Source organism: Chenopodium album, chromosome 4 (genome assembly GCF_948465745.1).
Source record: "Chenopodium album chromosome 4, dcCheAlbu1.1, whole genome shotgun sequence".
Taxonomy (NCBI): Eukaryota; Viridiplantae; Streptophyta; class Magnoliopsida; order Caryophyllales; family Amaranthaceae; genus Chenopodium; species Chenopodium album.
Window position 1 is genome coordinate 44701259 of NC_137837.1, and position 17904 is coordinate 44719162.

General features: G+C 35.1%; 1 long non-coding RNA gene and 1 other non-coding gene across 2 annotated transcripts; both read left to right on the forward strand.

The window, feature by feature from the left end:
- The first annotated feature begins 1738 nt into the window (after nt 1–1738).
- On the forward strand, nt 1739–4552 carry LOC145626966 (uncharacterized). Its single transcript, XR_014111219.1, has 3 exons — nt 1739–1918; nt 2035–2680; nt 4402–4552. It is a non-coding gene; the product is annotated as an uncharacterized LOC145626966 (long non-coding RNA).
- A 1233-nt stretch (nt 4553–5785) lies between these two features.
- LOC145629749 (small nucleolar RNA R71) lies at nt 5786–5890 on the forward strand. Its single transcript, XR_014111898.1, has one exon. It is a non-coding gene; the product is annotated as a small nucleolar RNA R71 (small nucleolar RNA).
- Nucleotides 5891–17904: the final 12014 nt, after the last annotated feature.

The following is a 17904-nucleotide window of genomic DNA, read 5'->3' on the forward strand; positions in this document are numbered from 1 at the left end:
GTTGTTATAAAAAAAGGGTTGTTGCCAACTCAAATTATGCTACCTAAAAACCTTAATCAATGAATCCATACCACTCAAACATTAATGCCAATTGAATATTTGGTATTAGATGTTAAGATTAAATTATTAAATTAGAGTCAAAAGCATTCTATGAAAATTCTATGAAAAATGAATGAACATAATTTGTAACATGTTATAGAGACCCTAAATATTAAATTAGCCTTACAAAGAATCACTAACAACGAGTAATGTGTTATTAATGAAATAATCATGCATTCAAATGTCAAAGACTCTTTGAAAAAAAAGGAATTAAAACCCCAACTCATAACAACAATTAAAATTTGACTATGAAAGGACCAAAATTAGAGAAGCAAATACATGCAAGTCATCTTATTCATTCACTTACAAATCGTTCTAGCCTACATGCTACATCTAAACACCAACTCATAACCATCCTTCAAGAACAGAAGGGTAAATAAACATTTGTGAAGCATTGTCAACAAGAAATAAGAATCCTCAACGGAAATAATCAAACAGGGTTGCTCCAAACAGTTCCCCAGAACAGGAATGGGTACTAAAACCCCAAACTTACTATCAAGTCTCCTAAGGCTACTAAAACCTTATTAAACCCATAATCTAAACTAAGAGAAAACAATTGAATATCAATATTACAAGAAAAATAAAAAATGGGTTTCGGGGATTCAGAAAATTACAATAATTATCGAACAAGAGGGACTAAAAAAAAATTAATCGACATGTTCACCATGTTCATTGACCTCATCACAACATAACCCCAACTAATTCAGTCAAATTCCCTATCATTTCAATTGTTCATCATTAATAAAAAATTAAAAAAAAAAGTAATTAAAAATCAGAAACCCTAGATTTCAAATCGAAGAGCACATACCTTCGTGAAGAGATAAGAGAGATGGCGCTGCGGGGTGGGATGGATAAACGAAGCAACAAATAGATCGCCGGAAATTGAATCTTTAAGTCTAATTTTGTCGTCGAATTCGTCGAAGGAAGAGGAGGTGGAAGAGCAAGGAGAAGACGTATTGATGAACAGAAAGGGAGGTTAGTGAAGGTAATAAAAATGGTGAAAGAGAGAGTAATGGTTGAATACAGAAGTTAAAGAGGACGACAAACCCAGTAGAGGTCTGAACGAAGAGGAGAGAGGAGAGGAGAGGAGAGAGAGAGCGAGAAGGAAAGAGAAACAGGAAAGAGGGCCGGGGTTTTTTTACTCTAATAAATTCCCACCGGTTTAAACCGGTGCTATTTCAAAAATTTAGCACCGGTTTGGTTTGAACCGGTGTGATTTTCATTATACTAAATTCCGCCCAATTTTTTTGCCACCGGTTTTTAAGAACCGGTGCCAATAACTCGGTGCGCATTTGTGTTTTTCTACTAATTAGTTTCACTAGTACAAAATTGGGCTTAAGTAACACCCATTGGTAACACAAAAAAAAAAAAAAAAAAATTGGATTATTTGATTTTTACGTAACACTTTTGTAACATTGTCATATTAAGTAACATTTTTTGTAACACATTAATATTATGTAACATTTTACGGTAACATTTTAATATTAGGTATCACTTAGTTGTAACATTAAATTTATGCTCAGTCCTTTTTATTTTTTTCTTTATTAAACATTTTTTTCTTCTAATCTCATTGTAGAAAAAACTGAGCGGTACCCTTTATTATTATTTTTTTTAAACTTCTCATTCTATTCCATCTCATCCTCTCATTCTTGCTCAAATACCCGTTCTCTCTCTGAATGACTTTAGATTATACAATTAATGGAGTCGCCTTCATCACTAGTAGCGTCATCCTCTGAATCATCATTATCAATCAATGCCATCATCTGAATAACAAGCAACATCATCAAATGAATCGAGAGCGAAGGATTCACAGCATACGGTACTACAACGGTGTTCATTACTTCATTATATCTTTAGTTATACAGTTCATCAATTCATTATTGCCTCGCGAAATTCATCACAAAATCAGTACTTTTCTTTCAATTTGTCATCTAGTGTTTCAATTGTCACAAATTCGCCATCTGGGGTTTCAATCGTCACAAAATCACAAAACCAGTCGCCCAGTTGAACTAGTCATCTCTGATTTCATCTAATTCGCATTTCCAATAAGGTATTCTTCCTAATTTGTGAAATTTAGGCTTGTTTCTCATTGAAATTAAAGGAAATTTTCTCTGCACTTCAACAAATCAGAGAAAAAGCTATAAAAGACGGTCAAACAAAGAAAAAGAAGCCGATTTCTAGGTTTGGTTTGTTTATCTTCTTCAATAGTTTATTTTTTGAACTATATCTATAATTTCTGGAATTTTTACATTGTTGGACTTCATTTATGTTTTAATCGCAATTATCAGCAACATTAGACTATGAGTTTTTCTATCAAGCTGTTGGATGTTAACATCATAGCTTCTTAATTTATTGTTCATGTTAATTATATTAAATTCTTCCATCATGCATCAGATATTTCCCAATTTGACTGCATTTAAATTTTGCATGAAATTAGTCATAAAGTTTGATGAGAGTAGTAAATTGACATTTGAGTTAAATTCTAAGATTCGGACAAAGTATTTTTAGAATTTCAGGCAAGCTTTTGCAGAGGCAATGAAAAAGAGCTCAAAGGAGGTATCAACCAATACAAAATTTAAAGGTTTATATAATTGTCAATCCAATATACTCTTTACTCTTATATGCTTTATAAAGCAAATAGGTAGTTGTGAAAATTATTACTGATTGGAACCTTGATTGTGTAATGTGTATAAACTGGCCATTTAAAGAGGTATATAATTGGAATGGGAGTTTTATATCTACGCTTGGTGGTTTGGGTGCTGGTAGTTGCTACTATATAAGTGGCAATTATTTCTGAAATTTTATTTTAACTCATTGCTTGTATGTTGCTGCTTGTTAGCAACTTAGCATATCAAGACTACTTGAAACATTGGTTGTATAGTATAAGTCTAAACTCTAATGATGACAAGTATATAAACTATTGAATTCTGGTTGAAAGGTACGTAGTACCTATTCCTTTAGTTGATTAAATTGCATGATGGTGTGGATCAGATTCTCATTAACCCCTTGATATTGTCTAAAAAGCTTATGAAAGTCCTACTTATTTTAACTGCTGCAGTAATTTAAGACAGACTTGTGAGTAAAATAGTATATCTAATTAAGATCATACTAATATCTACTATTTTTTTTTTTTTTAAATCTCACCTTAATTTAATTTCTTATCTTATTTAGTAGAATTTAGAGTAGTTTGCATAAGCACATGAGTTTGCTTAAGCACATGAATTTGCATAAGTGGAGTAAGGGAAAGTGGGAGGAGGAAATGAATAATGTGGTGTTGTTTGATAATGATACTAGCTGAGTTGTTGCTAATGAAGTAACCATTCTTAGTGTTTCTGGTACGCTTACTTTCAATTTTCATATTCCCTCTTTTGAATTTTGAGTTTAAATTTAAGATATTTATTAATGATTATTGATTTAATTTGGGAATTTTGATCGATCAGATTATTTAGCTTAGGATATAATAGGATTTTGAAATGTATAATAGAGAAATATACATGGGTTTGTTAATGTTTTAAAAGTATATGCTAACATGAATAATTCTATAATTATATAGTTGTTTTTAGATGGGCGTGAATGGAAAAGGAACGATTATGGAAAACTTCTATTCTAAATTTGTTTGACAGTACACCAGATTTTCTGTTCTAATATTTTTCTAGCATATAACTATTCAAAATTTTGTGTTCAGGATTAATATGTTAATTAAGGTCTCAATTACATAGCTCATAAATTTTTGTATATGTTTCTCGACCTTGATCATGTGCAGATGAAGCTCTAATGGCTATCACATTGTATGTAGACATTCTTTACCCCTTAGTGGGATAAACTAGGTTGTTCATGATTAGCAATCGATTAGCTATTAGGGGCTACAAGAATCTATTATTTCACATTAGTGTATGGGTTCCAGAAGTCAGAAGTTTTAAGGGCTTTCCTAGTCTGGCTTGGTTTCAATTGTTTCTGAACTGGTGGCAATGCTTAGAGAAGCCTCCTATTATCGAGATATTCTTCCAAGAATATACTCCAGTATATTCCCTTGATTATTCTACTCCACTCACCTCTATCTCTCTCAATTTCTCTCTTAAATGATTATTTGAGCTGAGCTCTCCAATAACAATGGTGATCAAGAACATCTGCAGCAGGGCTCATAAAAGACTGGCATAAAGTATGATCTTGATTAATTATGTTGGTCATGTGGTTCTTGAACCTGAGTCTCCTCCTTTTGGACCAGTTTCTGAGCTATCCATTGATCTATTCAGAAATTATAATCATGCTAAGGTATAACTTAATTTCTTTTTTTGTTGGCAGGACATAACAACCCTATATACAGTACTCTTTATCCAACCTACTAACAAAACTTTTGTAGCTATAAAGGTAATGTTTTTCATTCTTATTTGCGGGCTGTCATTCTGATCTTTAACTAAGATTATAGTGATCTTATAAAGTCTTATACTGTGGATAATTGTAGGTTTTCAGATTTGAGATTGTAGTGAATAATTAATTAACTTTTTGTTTAAGTGTGCTTAGCATCTCCATTTTATTTGACGAACCTTGTACTGATGCACTTGTGTATGCATTGCAGAGGATGGAACTCCCATCTCAAACAACCAGTACTTGCAGAAAGGGAGGAACAGAGGAAGGAGAAGGTTGTGAATAATCGTGTTTTAACACTACTTATGTTGTGCCTTACTGATACTTAGCCTTAAGCATTGTATTTATTTATTTATTATTTTTTTTTTTTTTTTGTGAAATTGTAATATTACAAGCATTTATTAATAAAAATATCTAAGTTTATATATATAATGGTTTGTTTATCATAGTTACTTTTTTTTAGGCATAGAGGGTAAACCGGTGCCCTTAACGGCCCATGAACCAGTTTCTATAACCTCTATAATGGGCAACACCCAAAAAGGCGATTAAATCAGTGCCCTAAGCCGGTTTTGAACCAGTGTCCATTGTACATTACTTTTAATAAAGTGATACATAAAGACAAATATAGTGATACTATATGTCAAAAGATGATTAAAAAATGATACTTAACAATCAACCAAATGTTACATTAGTTCGCAAAAGTGATACACAATGTCAAATAAAGTGTTACTATATGATTGAAAAATGTTACTAAAGATAAGCTAGTGTTACATAAGAAATAAAAAGTAACACTCTAAAAATGATACTAATAATATAAAAAAGTGTTACATAAGAGGGCTTATAGTAACACTTTTAAAAGTGTTACCACACGTTGCCCAAAGTGTTACATAAGACCATAGGTAACATGGGCGGATGTATCACCCACTAAAGTGTTACATATTGTCTATAATAACACTTTTATCACTTTGTGTAACACTATTTGAGTGTTACTTAAAGTTAGTTATGTACTAGTGTTTAGTATTTTTGCCATAACTTCTTCATTATTCATCGGAATTGGGCTTATAATATATCATTGGAAAGCTCTTTAAGAGCTCGAACCAACTACACTTTTATTGGACCCTTGTCATGGACCAAGCTAAATTGAACTGGTTAATTTCATAAATAGAGTGGATTTTCAAAAACAGAAAGAAAGATTTTATTGAAACGACCATATCACAAGACTTTTCAAACTTTCACTTTGTTCAAGAATCAAGTAACGTGAAAAGTAATCATCAATGGGTTTGGTTTTTGGGGAGACACATTTGGGTATCTACAGGTAGGAATCCCATGGTGTGGGCACTCTCTTTGGTATTCCTTATACCTGTCCCATGCCTCATAAAGACTTTCATTGGATTTTTGCTTGAAGCTTTGAATGATAGCTCTTGCTTCATCCGTCTTCTTTTGTAGGTAGAACTGAGATAAAAACTCCTTAGTCACCTAATCCCATGTCCTCAAGGATTTTATTTTCACCTCCTTGTCCAACCACTCCAACGCACGTCCAATGAGAGAAAAAGGGAAAAGCTTAAGGTGAACAAACTCTTGAGAAACCCCATTCACGTTGATGGTATTACAATACTTCTCGAACTCCTTAAGATAGTTTAAGGGACTCTCATGTTTACACCAATGTATTGACGCTTCTCTATCAAAGTAATCATGGCATGTCTAATCTCAAAGTCGTTTTTCGGTGACGTAGGTAGAGCAATTTCACTCTCATACCTATAGGCTCTTGGAATAACTAACTCCTATAATGCCACTCTATGGTTATCTCTCATAATTACTTGCTCTTCTTCTTCCCTTGGAGAACGTCTAGCAACTCTCAACTTTGTAATTGTCCTTTTAATTTCCGGATTGAAAGGCAATAGAGAACGAACACAAGATCTACGCATACAATCTCATAGAAAAGACTAGTAGCACGACTACAAATGTAGCATAAAAGAAAGAGAGTCTTTTTGTATTTTTCAAATAAAAGGGAATAGACTCAATCAAAAATAGCAAATAACCATGCCACTCCTCGGCAACCACTAATAGAAAAAAGTAAATGGGAGCCCCAAATACCAAGCGGTTATTGAATTTTGCTTCCAAAAACACCAAAAGAAAACTAAAATAAGCAAATGGCAAGCGATTTTTGGGTGTTGCCAAAATGTAAAATGGCAAGCGGTTTGAACATTCAACTGCTTGCCATTGTATATAAAAAAACCCTACCAATACTCACGCCTCTATAATAGTCACGCCAATCATTTCTCACTTTCTCCTCTCATTCTCATGCCTCCCCCATTCAGATTCTCTCTCCATTTCTCACTCTCTCTCCTCTCATACAATCGCCTCCCCTAATTCTTCTATATCCATTTTTCACTCTATTTTCGATCTATCTCTGATAAGTGTCATTTATGACACTCATATGGTATCATTTTAGGATGTTTTCCTTCTATTTTACAGGTTTTCTCTTTAAAAAATGCTTTAGTTTTGTACATTTATGCCTTAGTTTCTTCGTTTATTTTATTTTGTACTTTCTTGTGAAAAAGGGTTTTTTCGTCTTTTCTACTTTACTCGCTTTACTTTGTTTTATTATAGGCTTTGTTTGGGTCTTGGGATCTACTTTGGAAGGTTCTACAAGTATTTTGGATGCTCGGGAAAAGACCTCATATCATTCGGTTAGCTAGAGTTTAAGATAAGAACCAAGCTCATATTCTTGGCATTAGCGCTCTCGTGCATCACCATCATCGCATGTCTTGATCATGAATAGGAAAAAAGGAATATTTGAAGGCTACCCCATTTGTGAGCATCATACGAGAGCGTCAATGAGGAGCATGCTTGTGAGTGCTAGAACTAAAGCAAGAGAACGAGTGCACGGCCATCACTATGGTGCGTGAGCGCAATAGGGGGCATGAGTGGCACACCATATGGTGCGCGAGTGCAAACCCTCTTGTGCGTGAGCACCATAAGTTGGTGCTCGCACGCACACCCTCCAGCGCGTGTGCACCGTGGCTCTCCGTCCCTTTTGTTTTTCTGTGCTATATATACTTGAGGCCTTTCTATTTTTGAACAACTTTAGACTAGCTTAGAATTTCTCTCTTATATTTTTATCTTAGGTTGAGAGTTTCTCTCTTTAGTTTTAGGGATAGTTTGGGAGTAGTTTCAAAAAGAGAAAGTGAGGGATTTCAATGGTTATTTGAGAGATTAAATATTCAAGGTGACAATTGTATTGAAGATCTCTATTATCAATCAATGAGAATTTCTCACTCTCTCTCCTCTTTATTGCTTTGTTGATTCATGTTTGTTTGGTTTGATTTTGATGTTTGATTCTTGATTAGAGTAATTGTTCTTGATATTTTGTTGATTCTTGATTTCTTTAGTTGTTTGTTGATAGATTATGATTCTTGAGTAGTTGTTTGGCTAGGAATTGGGTGAATGTTGTATGATTGATTGATTTTGATTAATTTGGGAATTGTGTTGATCAATTGTTGAGATTAAAGTGATAAATGAAGGTTTGAATGTGTGTAATTCGATTAGGACTTGAGAATTATGCTAGATTGCATTGTAATTGCTAATGACACAACCAATTGATTTAGGAATTATAATTATTGATTGGTTTGCATTGTGGTTCTCTTTATTAATCATTCATAGTGAACCATAGCTTGACTTATAAGAGATAGCTCATTGACTCCAATTGATAGCTTTTATCATTAGTCTTCACCAATTATTGTAACGTTTGTCCCAAGTTGTTGCAATTGTCATGATTACATGTTGATCCCCGTTTCTAGGGATTTATTTGTTTGGTTGTTTGTTTGTTAGTTGTTAGTGTTCTTTCTTCACCTTTGACTTTGACCTAGCTTCGGCGCATAATTGAGAGTGCTTGAACACTACCGTTCCTTTGGGTTCGACCCTTGAGTTACCTCTATACTTGTATTTAGGTTTGCTAAGTGTTTATGAATATGTTTGGCTCTAGAGAAGATTAGATAACGTCCTACATTTTCCCTACGTCAAAATGGTGCCGTTGTCGGGGAAAGATATTGGTTCTTTGTTATGTTTGTAGAGTCTACTTCAATTTTAATTGGAAAATACAAAAATATTTTTCTCTTTTTGGCTACATTTGTAGCCGTGCTACTAATTGCTTCTTTTGAGATTATATGTAAGGAGCACGTGGTCGATCACTAGTGCCAATTGATCTGGAAATAGAGAGGAAAATTGCAAGGATAAGAGTTGCTAGACGTTCTTTAAGTTCTAGCCCTGTAAGTGAAGAGGAACCACAATAAGAAGAACAAGAAAGGATGGGATAAAATCCAAGGGTGGCGTTGAAGGAATTGGGGATTTCGGGTGCATATAGGTTTAAGAGTAGGATTACTCTACCAACAACACCGGAAAATGACTTCGAAATATGGCTGACAATGATCACTTTGATAGAGAGGGGACAATTTAGTGGTGCTAAACATGAAAGCTCGCTAAACAATCTCAAAAGAGTTCGAAAAGTATTGCTACAATATCAAAGTGAATGGAATTTCCCAATAATTCATCCGCCTTAAGCATTTTCCCTTTTCTCTCATAGGGCGTTATTGGGTGTCATAAATGGCACCCATTTGATGAGAATTTAGGTTATTTTCTTCCTCTTTTTGTAGCTTTCATGCTCAATAAATGCTTACTTTTATGCTTTTGCTCTTTGTTTTACCTTTTCCTCTCTTATTTTGATGGTTTTTCTACTCTTTTCTCCATTAATTGCTCTATATTTATTTTTGTTGGTATTGTACAAGGTCCGAGTCTTGATATTAGTTATTTACTAAGGTGGAAGATGCTTTAGGAGCAAGCTCATGGAAATTGGAAAGCTTAAGATGCAAGGAAGTGGATTCTCCAAGTTCTAGCTCTTGCGCTCTCAAGTCGTGCTCTCATGAAGATTGGTGTTGAACCCACTGTCAAGTGCTTTCTGGGAATTCCACTCTTTGTGTTCATCATCATCATATTGCGTGTTCATTTGAAGACCTTAGCGAACGCACGTAACCAAGAGAACGGCCGAAAAAACCCAAAGTTGCGCAGGCGCGCCACATTCTAGCGCGGGCGCGCATCCTTGCCCACACGAGCGCGCTTCCCTTCGTATTTGCTTGCTCGATTTTTGCTTTGCACCTCCTATTTATACCTCTGTGGTACCCGATCTTGGAAGGGGGGAATTCACAATAATTAGATGATAATTTTAGCTTAGTTGAGAGCTTCTCTCTCTAGTTTTAGGGTTAGTTTAGGAGTAGATTTTAGAGAGAGAAAGAGAGGAATTTCAATGGTGATTGAGAGATTGAAGATTCAAAGGTGACAATTGTGTTGAAGATCTTCTCTATTATCAATGAGCATTTCTAGCTCTATCTCATTTTATTGTTTAGTTTAATATTGTTGTTAGTTTGTATTGATTTTGATGTTTGATGCTTGATTAGTGTAGTTGTTCGTTATATATTGTTCATTCTTGATTTCTTTAGTTTTTAGTTGATTAGGTTATGATGTTAGAGTAGTTGTTTTCTAGGGATTGGGTAAAACTTGGATAATTGATTAATTGTGCTTAATTTTGATATTGTGTTGATTAATTATTGAGATTAAATCGATTAATGGAAGTTTGCATGTGTTTAATTCGATAGGCCTGGAGAATTATGCTTGATTGCATTGTAGTTTCTAATGATACGGACCATTGATTTAGGAATTGCAATTGTTGATTGAGCTTGATTAGTGATGCTCGCAGTTAGAGTCTCTTATAGTTGGCGCTAGTTTGACCTCTAGGATATAGCTTGTTGACTCTTTTGATTGAGCTTTCCATAAGTCTTCACAACCATTGTCTTGCATGTATTTCGAGTTGCTACAATTGTCATGATTACTTGTTGATCCCCGTTTCTAGTGCTTTATTTGCTTAGTTTCTTTGTTTGTTAGCTGTTAGTATTCTAAATTTAGTTTGACCGAGGGAGGATTAGTTTCAACCACCTAGTTCCACCCCTCGTCAAAATGGTGTTGTTGTCGGGGAACAATGTCTATGTTTGAGTGTTTTTGATTGCTTGAGTCTAGGTCTTTGTATATACTTTTGTTTTATTTGACTTTTGTTTGTTTTTTTGAAGAAAAAAAAATGGCATGTCTATCATTTCCTTAATATGACAATGAGCCTTTTTGTGAATATTTCCATAGACTTGAGGGATTTCTTGACTGTAATCGTTGTAGTCTTTGGGAGGATTATGAGATTTGTTATTTTGGTTTGAATGAGCAAACTAGGGACATAGTTGAAGGAATACATAATGGTAGATTTAGAGCATTTTCAATTGATGATGCTTGGGAGTCTTATGTTTGGTTTGCTTGGGAAGTTCATAATGGGGGTAATCATGCTTTAATTTTGATGTTTAATGTGTTAATTCTTCTAATGCTAGCATGATTTCCCATGATGTGTCACATGATCCCATAGATGAACCTACGACAAATGCTTCAAATTCTATTTCCTCTTTTGTTCATGATAATAAGGTGCATGCTCGAGTTGACAAATTTGATATGTTTGATTGCGCCCCCTCTCCCCTATTTCATGAAAATGCTCATGATTTTAATGTGCAAGGACTACCCTTGGTTGTGGCTCTTCTTCTATGTACTCTTGATCCTCAAACCTCTTAACCTTCTAATTCTCTAAACTCTTGTGATGAGTCTCTAGTCCCCTATAGCCAAATTGATTAATCTATAAGGGAGTTAGAGATGAATCCTAATCTTAGGCCCTCACAGAGACAAATGATGGAAACATGAAGGAGCCAAATGGAGATGATTAGATAGCGTGAAGGTGTGTTGAATGAAGAATTGAAAATAAGAAAAGAATTGGAAAGTCAATTGTCATCCTTGATGCTTGTGTGTGAAAATTTCAAATCCAATGTGTGCTTTGAGGATGATAATGATGATTTAGAGCAACCAAGAGAGCGTGAGGATCCCTTTGATGAGCATATGAGTGATGGTGAAAGAGTTAAGAATGAAGAGAGAATTGAATTTGAAAATCCTAACGCTCTTTCCCATCTTGAGGAGCCTCAAGTACAGTGTATGTTTGTGAGCCTTCAATCTATTAATATATAGACTCTTTTGAGGTAATGTCCCATTTGTTTTGCGAGATTCATATGAAGATTTACAGATTCTTGGATGAGTTCATCGAGAACACTTTTTTTAGATTTAAATGAGTTTACAATGACTTTACCTCCATTCATGCACGGTTTTGAGGACTTAGGTTTTAAGATAGTTGAAGGAAAGGTTGTTTATTGTGGTTGAAAGGAGGATGAGGTTGATTCCCTTGGATTCTTTGACCTTGAGGGTGGTGTAGATTATGAGAGTTCTTCATTTGAGGACTCTATGATTGATTTTCATGCCCTCATTGGCAATGTGAGACCTTGTGGTGAGGGAGTAGCTACCCCTTTTCCCTTTTCTCATACCCCTTTTTCAAGAAGATTCAACCATATCCCTTACACTTCTATTTCCCTCCCTTCTTTTGTCAATGAGCCTATTGGGGACCCCCTTGTCTATGATGATTTGTATGTTGCTCATTTTTCTCCAATTAAGGAAAAGGGTGATGTTGCCACCCAAAAATATTGTGAGGAGAGTTTTCCTTCTTTTTCTTTTTCCTTTTCTTATTTTGTTGAATTTTCTTTTGATTCTTCTTCTTTCTCTTAGCATCTCTCTCCTCATAGGTCTGGACTAAGCTTGTTGCATGCCTTCTTTTTGTCATGTGCATGCTTAATTTCTTATGAAATGTCTAGTAGTGGATTTGACAAGCTCTTGTGATCGTTGCAATACTATTTTACTAGAGCGGTCAAGCTTTGACCATAAACAAGCCTTTCTCGAGAAGTAACCCGTGTTTTATCGCTTTCATTTTCTTTTCTTTTTAGAATAGATTTTCTCTCATGGAAATGTTTGTGTGCCTTTTGCTAGGTACATGACTTGAAGATATACTTTGGTGCATTGGTTTTGAATCAAGAATCAAGGAAGATTGACTCCTATTTTGCTAGCATATGGAATGCAAGTTTCAATTCTTGAGGAAATTGGCTTTGAAAGGTTGAATTGGGTCATTTGCGGGTATTTACACCCACCTAACATCCGGTAATATCTTTCTTTGCTCCTTCTCTAAATGATGATACCTTGTTGGACATGTGTTGGTATTGCTGGATTGATCTCTTTGTTTTCCCCTCCCATGGATTATTTGATTTGTGTTTGAGCATGTTGTCTCATTTAAGCTTGGGGGAGGGTATTCTATCATGTTTGGTGGGACTTTGATTCATATATGTCATGCACCATTGTATATGCATTTCCATGTTCTTTTATTTTGAAAAACTCCAAAAAGATTTTTGTTTCTATCAACGCAAATTTGCAATGTATCTTAGTTTTGTTCTTGCTTTGGACATAATACTTTTGGACTTGTATAGTTGAATGTTTTTCTTCTTAAATTGTAACGGTGTGCACGGTTTGAGAGTATGTTTTGTTGATTCTAGGATAGAGTATGCTAAGGTCGTCAACCTTTAGAACTATTGGGACCTTAAAGCCGAATTCTTTTTGTTTTTGAAAATTTGCAATTGCTACCTTTTGGTGAATTTGAAGCTAATAGTGAGTTTTTTCTACAACCTTGTGAGGTTTCATGATTTTCAAGCCTTCTACATATCTTGCATGAGCGGCGTGGAACCTTGACTATTGCGGACCTAATCTTGAATCTTGACTCATAATCTCAAACACGAGACCGAACCATCTAGGGAGGATAAAGGCATCTTTTCGGGGTTGTAATTTTTCTTTTCTAGGATAATATTCTTCATTTTTATTTCATTGGGGTTTACATTTGCCTACTTTTTAACCATTTGAGCCTTTTCCCTTCTTTTCAAGCCACATCTTTAGAACTTTGAGCCTTTTGTTTCTTTTTGTTCCATTTTTGATTTTTGTGAAGCAAATGATCATGCTATTGGAGATTGTGTTATATGAGTTTGGAATTTGGTTCTATTCGTAAGTAAGCTTGTGTTTTGTAAATTTTGTGAATAATGGCAAATGAATGATGGAAAAAGCCATCCAAAGTTAAAAAAGGCATGGACATAATAAATGCAAAGTTGTAAGAGCCGTCTATAGTTAAAAGAGGCGAGGACAATTGCTTTGAAAAAATGAAAACAAAAAAAAAAAAAAGTGAAAATGAAAAAATTTAAAATCATTTAGATGTGAATTATTCTCCCTTTCTAAGCATTGAGGACAATGCTTCACTTAAGCTTGGGGGAGAAGCATTTACGCTTTTCGTATATATGTTTGTGAGTATAGCTTTGAATAAGCTTGGGAGTGTTAGTTTGTTTTAATTTGGTGACTACTTGATTGTGATTCTAAGAAAGGGCCCGTTCTTTGCTTCACTATTACGGATACCACCAAATTTTTAAATTTTAGCCTACCCTCAACCTTTTGCCTGTACGTTACAACCATTGAAAAAGACCTTTCGACCTAGAGGTTGAGTCACATATCGAGGGAGGTTATTATGAGTTAAAGCCTAAGAAAAGGGGATGTAAAGTCAAGATGTCGAGAAACCTCAAATCTATTTGTTTTTCCGGTTCCTTCGAGGAACTATAGAGACGATCACTAAAAGTAGATTTGAAGCTAAGTGGGAGAATGTGCTAAAATATTTTTGAGATGAAAGTGAATCGCGTTCCATTAATTCTCCATGCTTAGCATATCCTACGTTTCAATCATCCTTAGATATCTTAGAAGTGCACTCCCTTACTTATTTAGAAAGATTTGCATTCACTTGTTCTTGTACATTTGGAAAAGTCCTTTCATGAACATTTGTTTGCTTTTCTTGTATTTTTGTTTCTTTTTCATGCTTTTCCTTGTTTGTATTATTACGAGAGTTATTGGTTAATCTCTTAGGAAACCTTTACGAGAGCATCACTCGTCCTCTAGGGCGATCTAGGGGTTTAAATGGCTTGTCTTTAGTTGCTAAAATTGACCTTGATTCCTACGAAATTAAGTTAATGTATATTCTTGTCTCTTCTCTTTTTCTTTTGTTTGTTTGAATAAGCTCATCATTTCTCCCTTGGTTTTGTTTTGCTCGAGGACGAGTAGAAGGTAAGCTTGGGGGTATTTGATGGGAGTCATAAATGGCACCCATTTGATGAGCATTTATGTTGTTTTCTTCCTCTTTTCATAGCTTAAATGATAAATAAATGCTTACTTTTATGCTTTTGCTCTTTGTTTTACCATTTCCTCTCTTACTTTGTGGTTTTTTACATTTTGATGGTTTTTCTACTCCTTTCTCCTTTATTTTTACTATTTTCGTGGTTGCAGGTATTGTACGAGGTCTGAGTCTTGATATTGGTGATTTACTAAGGTAGAAGATTCTTTTGGAGCAAGCTCATGGCAATTGGAAAGCTCAAGATGAAAGAAAGGGGATTCTCCAAATTCTAGCTCTTGCGCTCTCAAGCCATGCTCTCATGAAGATGGGGTGTTGAACACAATGTCAAGTGCTTTTTGGGACTTCCACTCTTAGTGTTAATCATCATCATATTTCACGTTCATTCGAAGACCTTAGCAAACGCACGAAATCGCGAGAAGAGCCGAAAAAACCCAAAGAAACGCGGGCGCGCCACCTGCCAGCGCAGCGCGCATCCTTTCCCGCGCGGGCGCGCACCCCTGGGTATTTGCTTGCTCAATTTTTGCTTCGCGCCTCCTATTTATACCTCTTTGTAACCCGATTTTTGTTGGGGGGAATCCACAATTTTTAGATGATAATTTTAGCTTAGTTGAAAGCTTCTCTCTCTAGTTTTAGGGTAAGTTTATGAGTAGATTTTAGAGACTGAAAGTGAGGAATTTCAATAATGATTGAAAGATTGAAGATTCAATGGTGACAATTGTGTTGAAGATCTTCTCTATTATCAATGAGCATTTCTAACTCTATCTCATTTTATTACTTTGTTCACTATTCTTGTTAGTTTGGATTGATTTTGATGTTTGATGCTTGATTAGTGTAGTTGTTCTTCATATATTATTGATTCTTGATTTCTTTAGTTGTTAGTTGATTAGATGATGATGTTAGAGTAGTTGTTTGCTAGGGATAGGGTAAAACATGGATGATTGATTTGTGCTTAATTTGGAGATTGTGTTGATTAATTGTTAGGATTAAATCGATTAATGGAAGTTTGCATGTGTGTAATTTGATACGCCTTAAGATTTATGCGAGATTGCATTGTAGTTTCTAATGATACGGACCATTGATTTAGGAAATGCAATTGTGGATTGAGGTTTGATTAGTGATGCTCCTAATTAGAGTCTCTCATAGTTAGAGCTAGTTTGACCTCTAATAGATAGCTTGTTGACTCTTTTAATTGAGCTTGCCATTAGTCTTCAGAACCATTGACTTGCATGTATTTCCGAGTTGCTACAATCGTCATGATTACTTGTTGATCCCCGTTCCTAGTGCTTTATTTTTTTGGTTTCTTTGTTTGTTAGTTGTTAGTATTCTCTCTTTATCTTTGACTTCGACCTAGCTTAGGTGCATAATTAGGAGTGCTTGAACATTACCGTTCCTTTAGGTTCGACCCTAAACTTGCCTCTATACTAGTATTTAGGTTAGTTAAGTGTTTATAAATTTAATTTGACCGAGGGAGGATTAGTTTCAACAACCTAGTTCCACCCCTTGTCAAAATGGTGCCTTGTAATGGCTAAACAAGGATGTCTAACCCAATTCTCTAAAGACATGGGATGAAGTGACCAAGGAATTTCTATTTTGTTTCTACCCACAAAAGGAAACGGCGGAGGCCAGAGCTTTGATTCAAGATTTCAAGCAAAAGTCTAGTGCAAGCCTCTATGAAGCATGAGAGAGGTACAACAAAGTATGAAAAAGTAAGCATCACAAATGAAAAATAAAGAATAAAAAAGAGAGTAGAGATAGAGAGACAATTACCTTAGAAAGATGGTATAAATTGGAGTTGTTGAATGTGTTGACCGGTGGATGGAATAATTCAAGAATCCCACACTTGATCCCTTAAGCATGGTGGCGTCCAAAAGGTAGGAAGATAGAGCAAAAAAGTCGCGAACAAGTTTTAGGAATTTGTAAACCGTTCACAGGGTGAAGGTTACACCCCTTCACAATCTAAAAGATCGCTAACTCCATAGTGGTCCTGAACAATGACTTGATATTCGGCGATGAAGGTACAAATCCAACCTAAGAGAGATTGAACCTGCCCTAAAAATAGGCATCTAATTTATTTTTTCAAATTCATGTGTGTTTTCTGACTAACACACAATCAATAAATTAATCCTAAAACTATTTAATCTTAAGTTGAATATTAATGCACAAATAAAATTATTATTGGCGATCGTCGAAGATTGCTGCTTGTAGCTATCTCCAATTCCAATTTTATTGCGATACCTCGCCACGGTAGTATCTCGCCGGTATAGAAGACCACTGGTTGTAGATGTCTCCAAAATCTTGTCTCTAGCCTTAATTAATCATTTTTATTGACAACTTTTACACCTAAGTGAAAGTTGACGAAGACTAATACTTGTAATTTTCCTCAATTTGCTAATATACTTTGCTTGAACGCTTGTTGTGTTGATGTTGTGCTGTTATTTTGATGTGCTAGTACCCCAGCGCATATTTATAGATGTAACGAGCCGGTACTTTAGAGCTTGCGTTGCTTGTGAATTAATACCTTAGTGCTTGTGATGAGCTAATACTTATGCGCCTAAGTAAAGTGGGATGATCGTTGTCAGGCCGATCACTTATTGCGATTGTAATCAAGCTGACTACTTATCTTGTCAATTTGCTTATAGGGGCTAATTGGCGTACCAAGGAACCCAAAACGCTGATTAAAGTCCACATAAACTACTTATAGGACCCAGGAATTGCATCACTGAAGAAATGCTAACGCATGCTGCCACATGCCATCGCGACGTGTTAATCCAATCGCGGTGCAACAGCTTTGTTGCGGCGCGATATTTTTATCGTGGCGTGATGGAGTTGCGTTTTCCAAAATAAAACCCCTTCTTCCTCATTTCGGTTGTTCGTCGTTTCTTGCTTGTTTTTCGCTCAAACCTTTAAATTTTTCTTTCTTGCTCATTTCTCAACAAAATTCTGGTAAATCGAAGCTCTTGATTTGTAGTTTGTAGATTTATGTAAGTTTTACTCAAACTCCTCTTAATTTAGAAGAATTTCGTTCATGTTCTTTGCGAATTTCTGAAAATGAACTTGCCAGTTTTGCATTTTTTTTTATCAAATTTCTTGCCATGAAATTACTTGAATATGTTTGTACAACACCTTAGGAGTGTTTTGATACTTATTTGGCTCAATTTGGTGAAGAAACGAACAATTTTCCATTGTTGGGCACCTTGAGTTTATGAACAAAATGTGGCTAGTTCTTCTTGTTTTTGCTTGCTTTTTCTGTTTAATTTCTCATAATACTTGCTATA